Below are 9,413 nucleotides of genomic sequence, written 5' to 3'. Positions count from 1 at the left end.
AGTAGTATCAACATTATCATTACTGAATTTATGAAGCCTTTACTTGCAAAAGACTGCCAAGTGCTGGAGTAGAAACAAACTAATCATCTCAGACACGTTTCCTGACCCACAGGGGCTCAGATTGTAAGAGAAAGAGGGAGAGAGCACATATTAAATCCCGATTTTTCAGCGAGACACAGAGAGGGTTAAGTAGGTGGATGAAGGTGATACAGCAGGCCTGTGGCAGAACTGATCAGACATTTCTAATCTCATGACTCCCAGCCAGATTCTCATTCCACTAAACTATGATGTCGCCCAAACAATCACTTGTCAGTCATTTATTCATTCATTCAATCATATTTAGTGAGTACTTACCATGTGCAGAGCACTGTACTAAGCTCTTGGAAATTACAATTCAGAATAAGGAGAGGCAATCCCTGTCCACACCGGGCTTACAGTCACACACGTCTGTCACAGACATTGACAAATCCACAGATGCTGGACTTCCTCTTTGGACAGCTCTTTGTATGGTTAACCCCAAGGTCAGAATCTGATGAGGAATGGGGTAGTCAGCAAAAGGAAACAGACATTTTGTCCCTTAGAGGAGGGAGGAGGAATCTCCCCTTTCGGACTCTCCCCAGGGCGGCCTTCATGTCCCGGTTCCTCAGACTGTAGATGAGGGGGTTCAGGGTGGGGGGCACCACGGAGTAGGACACGGACAACAGCAGGTCCAGCCTGGAGGGGGAACCTGACGAAGCCCTCAGGTAAGCGCAGAAACAAGTCATGGCAAAGAGAGTGATGACGACAAGGTGGGACAGGCAGGTGAAGAAGGTTTTGGCCCGGCCGTCGGAGGCCGGTATCCTCAGAACGGCCCGGAAAATGCGCACATACGAGAGGATGATGAGAATGAAACAGACGACACCTAAAGCTATCCCACTGGTGACGCTTACGTCGATGGTGATGTGCTCCTCGGAACAGGAGAGATTCAGCAGGAAGGGTACGTCACAGAAGAAGTGCTGGATGATGTTGGACCCACAGAAGCTCAGGGAAAAAGTCGAAGCTGAATACAGGACCCCAAACATCACCCAGTGAGCCAGGAGGTGGCCGCCATCTTTCCACAGGCCTTGTTGGTCATGATGAGCTCATCGCGCAGGGGGAAGCAGATGGTGGCTTAGCAGTCGTACGACATCGCTGTGAGAAGGAGAATCTCTGAGCCGGCAAAGAGGACCACCAAGAAGATCTGAGTGGCACAGCCCAAGATGGAGATGGAGTTGAAGCTGGTCAAGGAGTTGAGGATGGAGTTGTGGACGATCACGGGGATGAGGCAGAGGACGAGGACGAGCAGGTTCCTGAAGAAGAAGTACATGGGGGTGTGGATGCACCAGTCGAGGGCAGTGACGGCGATAATGAGGAGATTTCCCATCAGGGACACCAGGTAGATCAGGAGGAACAGCGCGGCGTGGACGAGCATCAGCTCCCGGACTTCTGAGGATCCCAGAAGGAGGAATTCCGTCACCGTGGAGACGTTGGACATTTTTGGCAGACAGCATTGGCTTTCTGCAATGGATGAGGGAAGAACCAAAGATAGAGTCAGTTGATGGGATGAATGAAGGAATTGACAGGACACTTGCTGGTGATTATCTATGGAGAGGAGACAGTTATTGAATTCAAAATGACCTCTGAGTTTACCATAGAGACCCTGAACAATTCTGGGGAATGCTGTTGACTCCCTGCACAGGAAGAGGGAAGGAAGACTTCAATTTAGAGACATTAGTGTTGGGGGTGAAGTAATAGGACTAAATCAATCAATTCCACTTATTGAGTACCTACAGAGGACACGATATTAATAAATATAATCACTGCCCCCAGGGAACTTCCATTCTATTGGAAGCACCAAGTTTCGAACTGTGTAGAAACAGGGTTCTACTGGGAAGAACACAGGCCTGGGAGTCAGAGGACCTGGGTTCGAATCCCACCTCTACCAGTTCTCTGCTGCAAAGTCATGGGAAAGTGACTTAATATCTCAACACCTCAGTTTTATCAATAGTAAAATAAGGATACGATACCCATTTCCCTCCTACTTAGTCTGTGAATCCCTCGTGGGACACGGCCCTGTGTATACCAAGTTGCCCTGAATCTCCGCCAGCCAGCACGTAATACTTTCCTTGGCACATAGTAAGTACTCAATTAATATCTAGAGAATTATTTTTGGTTGAGGAGATCGAAAGTGAAATGAATAGCAGAGGTCAGGGAACATTAAGGTATGTTCATGACTGCTGTGAATTTCTTTTTGCTGATTCTAGAGTCAAACAAGAAGTGCCTTTACACATGAATTCATCCATTAGTGGAGAGAGAACGGGCCTGGTAGACGGAAGAACCTGGATTCTAATCCTGTCTCCGCCCCTTGTCTGCTGTTTGACCTGGGACCAGTCACTTACTTTCTCTGTGCCTCAGTTACCTCATCTGTAAATTGGGGATTTATGACTGAAAGCACTAAAATACATCAAACTGATTCCACTTGCTCAATATCTGCATTCACACTTGAACTCACACAAGCACAAGCATACCTTTTCATTCATCTAATCCTTTCCTAAAGCATCCCTCAGCCTACATGTCTCCTCTCCTCAGCCTAGTCTCGTGACAAGTTGTGTCTTTTCACAAGGAACAAAAACTCAAAATCGGCTTGTAACCTTTCCACCCTATGACTGCACTTCACCCCCTTTCCATCGTTCAACACGTTTTCTCAGCTCTCAAAGCAGCTTTCTCGTTGTTATTCATTATCGACTCTCCCATTTCCATCCTAGCCTGGAACTCCCTCTCTTATCGGCTCAAAATCAGAGAGAGCATTGTTCTTTCCGAATTCTGAGCACTGCTAAAATCCCGCCCGCTCCTCCTACCAGCTTCCCCGATTCATTTCGCAGCCCTCTAAACCGACGTCACCTAACACATGCGCGAACCAACTCATTTCCATCCTTATTTAGTGGTCAAAGCTGGGGCCCAGGAGTTCTCTTCTTGACAGTGAGCTCCCTGTGGAGAGCATACACATCACTAAGCTCTGCTCTATTGTACTCTTCCAAGCATAGCTTAGTGGGAGTCAGGTGACTTGGGTTCTAATCCTGCCTCTGTCCCTTTGCTGTTGTGGGACCTTGGACAAGTCGCTTCACTTCTCTGGGCCTCAGTTTCCTCAGCTGTAAAATGGCACCCAATAATTGCATATTCATCTTTCCATTCTTTCTTTCCTTCTAGAAGGGGCAGGCAATGTGTCTGTTATGGTGTTCTAAAGTAGATAGAGCAAGGACTTGAGAGTCAGAAGAAGTCAGAACGACTGGGCTTCTAATTCCGGCTCCACCTCCAATCTCTATGTGACCCAGGGCAAGCCATTCAACTTCTCTGAGTCTCAGTTACCTCATTTGTAAAATGGGGGTTAAGACTGTGAGCACCATATTGAACAAAGACTGTATCCAACCTTCTTAACTTGTATTTACCCCAGCTCTTAGGAGAGTGCTTGGGACAGAGTAAGACCTTAGCCAGTACTGCTATTATTACTCTCCAAGTGCTTAGTGCATACACTAAGCACTCAATCAATATGATTTAAGATTAAGTGATTGATAGTAAATTAGACTGTGTGAACCTAGCCCAGTAGTCTGGAAAGCCCATGACGGTAGGGATTCCAACCTTTCCCATTATTTGTCTTCTCCCAATATTTGGGAAGAACTCTTACAGGGAAGAATTGTTGATAGTACCAGTGGCTGTCCAAAGCTGGTCACCCTCTCTCGGCCCTGCCTGTCATTGACCCTCTGCAAGGGATTCTGGGACCCACTGCAGGCCAAGGTGACTGTCCAGTATGCTGACGCTGTGCCGGAGCACTGTAGCCCGGAGGGTAGTTGGCATGGTACAAAGGTTTGAATAGGAAGGAGGAGAGGTGTGTGATGGTAGGGGGTTACTGAACCGGAAAACACCTCCCCTCCTGCTAGCACCCGTGCCCCGCTGGGCTCCACGGCCTGGGTCTGAACCCCAACTTCGGCCCCAGACTGGCTCTATCTCTTCCTTCCTCATCCTCGTCCCCCCCACCCCTCCATCTCACTCACCCCAGGTCACTCACCGGAGCAGCGTGGGGCTGGGTGTCACTGACCTCTACAGGGCTGGGCTGGTCCCCTCTTTCCCCTCAGACTCATGGGTTTGGTCAGCCAAGAAGGAACAGAGAGGAGCCCTCGATCCCTCTCTGCTCTGCCTCAGACCACGAGAAGCTTTCCAGACGGGCTCTCGTTGCGGTAGATAAAGCAGGAGCTGAGGGAACCTTGCGATTTGAACGGACCAAGCACTCTATGGTCACGTGGTTCCCGAAGCTCCTGGGAGACAAACGCCCGGTCCCTGCAGCATCAGCGGTGGTGCCGGCCCCCGGGTTCCCATGGGAATAGCGGCATCTGCATCCCAGCGTCCCAACGGCTCCTGTTTCCAATCACCGTTTTTAGCCACTGTGAATGGTTTCACCTTTGTCTAATTCACAACCTGAGACACTCAATCTGTCAGTCAATCAGCCCACTGTAACTTTTTCTTCTGGCCTTTGGGAAGGGCTTATTATTTATCAGGCACGATACTAGGTGCTGGAGTAGATACAAGATAATTCATCCATTCAATCATATTTATTGAGCGCTTACTGTGTGCAGAGCACTGTACTAAGCACTTGGGAAGTACAAGCTAATCAGATTGGACCGAGTCAGTGTCCCCCGTGGGGCTCACATCACAATTCCCATTTTACAGATGTGGAAACTGAGGCCCAGAGAAGTGAAATCGCTTGCCCAAGGTCACCCAGCAGACGAGTGGTGGAGCCGGGAGTAGAATCCAGGTCCTTCCGTACTCTCTCCAATAGGCCGCACTGTCTTTCCTGCATTTCTGGGATCAAGATACCCAGTCTCTTTACCTGAGCGGGGCTTAATTGGAGCGAAGGCCAGGCAGCTTCCCTGAGAATCTATGGAAAATCTATTTTGGAACCAGGTGATTCCTTTTTCCAGATTGCACTTATTATCCGGTAGCTCTGAATAATCAAAAACCGGCAGACTACCAGAAAGGTGAACCCTAACACCATTTGCCAGTACAATAACAGAGGCGATTTTTCTTTCACATTGAATATAAAACTCAACAGGATGGACGGTCGCACATAAAAGAGGCCATAGAGAACAACCAGGGCTACTACCCTCTTGGCCGCCCTGCCCTTGGGCATCGCCTTGGGGGAGCATCCGGGGCGGTGGAGGTGGCAGGGCCGGTCTTGGTTGTCTGTACAGGATAAACACCAAGTAGCGGCTGGGATTAGAACAAAGGACCTTCTGAGTCCCAGGCCCGGGTTCTACTCTGTTGTATGACCTGGGGTAAGTCTCTGAACTTCTCTGGGTCTCAGTTACCTCATCTGTGAAGTGGGGATGGAGACTGTGAGCCCCACGTGTGACAACCTGATTACCTTGTGTCTACCCCAGTGCCTGGCACATAGTAAGCACTTAACAATTATTATTATTATTATTATTATTATTATTATTATTATTATTATTATTATTATTATTATTATTATTATTATTATAAGATGCCTTTGGTAAGACATGGAAAAATCAGAAGAGCAGCCTGCAGGTTTCAGAAATGTCACAGGCCTTACTAAGTGTGGTATTTGTTAATCTCTTACTAGGCGTCAGACACTGTACTAAGCACTGAGGTAGAAACAAGCTCTATTTATTTTACTTGTACATATTTATTCTATTTATTTTAGTTAATTTATGTTTTGTTTTGTTGTCTGTCTCCCCCTTCTAGACTGTGAGCCCGCTGTTGGGTAGGGACCGTCTCTATATGGTGCCAACCTGTACTTCCTAAGCCCTTAGTACAGCGCTCTGAACACAGTAAGCACTCAATAAACACGATTGAATGAATGAATGAATGAATGAATGAATGAATGAAAGAACAAGCTGGATGGAAACAGTTCACATCCCAGATGGGGCTCACAGTCTTCATCCCCATTTTACAGATGAGATAAATAGAGGCCTAGAGAAGTAAAGCGGCTAGCCTAAGATCACTTAACAGACGTGTGGCCGAGCCGGGATTAGAATCCAAGTCCTTCTGAGCCGCAGCTGTGGGCTCTAACCATTAAGTTTTGCTGTTCCCCCCCCCAGTTTGGGGAGGACCCGTGACCTGAAACAGGTAGGTAGCCCAGTTGGCCTGGGGCCAGAGATCTGCAGAGCCTTAATGAGGCTCCCCGGTGCAGACTCAGGACTGGCCCTATTTGTGGGACCCTCCCAAGGGCCCCCCACCCCCGGGGCTGTTTGGTGGACAAGACCGGTCCTGTCAGAGAACAGTACTGCCCCTGGGGGAGAGTCCTTCATGGTAAAATCAAGTTATTTTCCTGTCCTCCACCTGAAAGAGCCAGGATTGACGGACCTAAGACCAACCGATTGGTGAGGAAAAGGGGAAAGCAGCGGAGACCAGAAGCCTCAAAGCTACAGCAGGTAAGCGAGGTTAAACATTGTCGATAGTATTTATTGATTGCCTAGTGTGTGCAGAGTACTGTAATAAGCGTTTGGGAGAGTACAATAGAACAGATTGGTAGGCACATTCCCTGCCCGCAACGAGTTTACAATCTGGAGAGTGAATCTGAAGGGTGAGAGGTTGATGAGTTGGTTATGATATGTATCGTGTTGGGTGGTTATTCAAGCAGCCTAGCCCAGTGGAAAGAGCCCAGGCCTGGAAGCTGGGAGACTTGGATTCTATTCCCTTCTCCACCACTTGTCTGCTGTGGAACCTTGGATAAGTCACATCACTTCACATCTCTGTGCCTCGGTTCCCTCTTCTGTAAAAGCAGTTTGAGGTTGGTAGGAAGGAATGTGGGAGTTGATAAGGGGTAGCCGGCTTTTAGAAGAGGTGAGATTCTAGGGAGACCGACGTCTGGTGGATTTTTGAGGGACGGGACTTTAAAATTACGGACACTGTGAGCCTGGAGATGTAGGAGAGAGGATTAAAAGGGAAGTACAATTAGGCAGTTAGCTTGCACGGAACAAAGAGAGAGAAGAGAAATGATATGTAATAATAATTGTGGTATTTTATGAAGCGGTTACCGGGTACCAAGCACTACCGTAGATATAGATAGTCAGATCAGACAGACTCCGTGCCAGATGGAGCTCAGACCCCAAAAGGGAGGGAGAACACGTATTGATCAACATTTTACAGATGAGGAAACTGAGGTATGGAGAACTTGGGTGAGTTGTTCAAGGTCATACAACAAACAAACAAGCGGCCGTGCCAGGATTGGAACCTAGGTTCTCTGACTCCCAGGACCTGACCATCCTAATTGGGTTTGACATTTCAAAAAAATGAACTATTAAACAGTGGAGAAGGATAAGGACAGAGGCAATTCATTCAATCGTATTGATCGAGTGCTTACTGTGTGCAAAGCACTGTACTAAGCGCTTGGGAGAGCACAGTACAACAACAAAAGACACATTTCCTGTCCACAACAAACTCACAGTCTAGAGGCAATGTGGCGGAGGGCTGATACAATAAGCGTAATGGCTACATAATGAGAGCTTGGAATAGGGTGGTAATTCTTTGGGTGAGGAGAGATTCTGGGAATTGTTGAAGAGAGGCAAGGTTTATCGGGAAATTGTATTTCAATTTCCTCCCTGAATGAGGATCAGGGAGGACTCCAGGTTTTGGGGACAGAGAGAACCGGTGTCATTTTCAGAAAGGGGAAAGTTAGATATGGGGACGGGCTGAAATGAGTAGCGGGGTGGAAGATGAGTACCTTGGTTTTAAAACAGAAGCAGTGTTACCTAGTGGAAAGAGCCCAGGCCTGGGTGTCAGAGGACCTGGGTTCTTATTCCTGCTCTTCCAATTGCTGACTGTGTGACCTTGGGCAAGTCACTTCACTTCTCTGTGTCTTAGTTCTCCTTTTGTCCCTTCTATTTAGACTGTGGGCCCCTTGTAGGCCAAGGACTGTGTCCAACATAATTAAGTTTTATCTAGCCCAACGTTTAGAAGAGCATCTGACACATAGTAAATTCTTAACAAATACCACTAAAAATGTCAAGTAGGAAGTAGCTGGCTATTCAAGTGGAGGAGTTTGGAGCCAAGAGAGGTGGGATTGGGGAGACAGATGAGGAATTCTACTACCCAGGTATTTCTCGTGATTTTCTTGGTGGGAACAGAAACGGCCCTGTTGACTGTCAGGTCCCACGACTGGTTCGTGGCCATCATCTGCCCCTGCGCTATGACACCATCATATACCACAGGGCCTGGGCCTCCATGCTGGCCTCCTCCTGGCTCAACAGCGGTCTGAACGCCTCCCTCTACACCACCAGCTTCTTCTCCCTATCCTTCTGTGGCCCCAACGTCGTCTACCAGTTCTTCTGCGACGACCCCAGTTGCTGAGGTTTGCCCGCTCCCCTAGCCAAGGCGCCAAAACCCTGAGTTTAGCCACGACCGTCATATTACCCTTTTTCTGTTTCGTGCTCATCGAGGTCTCGTATGCACGCATCTTCTGGGCCGTGCTGAGGATGCTGGCCGCAGACGGCCGGGCCAAAGCCACCTACCTGCCCCACCTCTCCATCGACACCCTTTTCATCACTTCCGGCTCCTCTGCCTACCTGAAGCGGATATCTGATTCCTCCTCGGTGCTGGACCTGCTGGTGTCCGTGTTCTACTTTGTGGTGCCCCCCAGCCTCAGGCCCCTCATCTACAGCCTGTGTAGCCAGGGCGTGAAGGCCGCCATGGAAACCCTTTAAGGGCAGAAGCCGCCCCAGGGAATTTTCCTTTAGATTGTCAGCTCCTTGGGAGCAAGCCTGCTGTCGACGGACGATGCTCTGGCATAAAAATGATAATAATTAATAATTACGGTATTTGTTAAATGCTTACTGTGTGCCAAGCACTCTTCTAAGCGCTCGGGTAGGTACAAGGTAATCAGGTTGTCCCACGTGGGACTCACCATCTTAATCCCCATTGTACAGATTAGGTCACTGAGGCACAGAGAAGTTACGTGGCTTGTGCAAGGTCAGGCAGCAGACAGGTGATGGAGTCAGGATTAGGACTGACGTCCTCTGACTCCCAAGCTCGGGCTCTTTCCGCTAAGCCACGCTGCTTCTCATGAAATTCATTCATTCGGTCATATTTATGGAGCACTTACTGTTTACAGAGCACTGTATTAAGTGCTTGGAAAATGCAATTGTGCATCAGAGACAAACCCTGCCCAACAACGGTCTCTTCACCTCAATAGATTTCCAGGGAGCCTTGATGAACCTTGGGCAAGTCACTTCACTTCTCCATGCCTCAGTTACCTCATCTGTAAAATACGAATGAAAACGGTGAGCCCCTTGGGACACGGACTGTGTCCAACTGTATCGTCTGGTATTTATCGCAGCACTTAGTACAGTGCCTGGCACATAGTAAGCGCTTACAGATATCAT

Source organism: Tachyglossus aculeatus (genome assembly GCF_015852505.1).
Source record: "Tachyglossus aculeatus isolate mTacAcu1 chromosome 12 unlocalized genomic scaffold, mTacAcu1.pri SUPER_6_unloc_4, whole genome shotgun sequence".
Classification (NCBI taxonomy): Eukaryota; Metazoa; Chordata; class Mammalia; order Monotremata; family Tachyglossidae; genus Tachyglossus; species Tachyglossus aculeatus.
The sequence above is the reverse complement of the archived record's forward strand: the minus strand, read 5'-3'. Positions refer to the sequence as shown.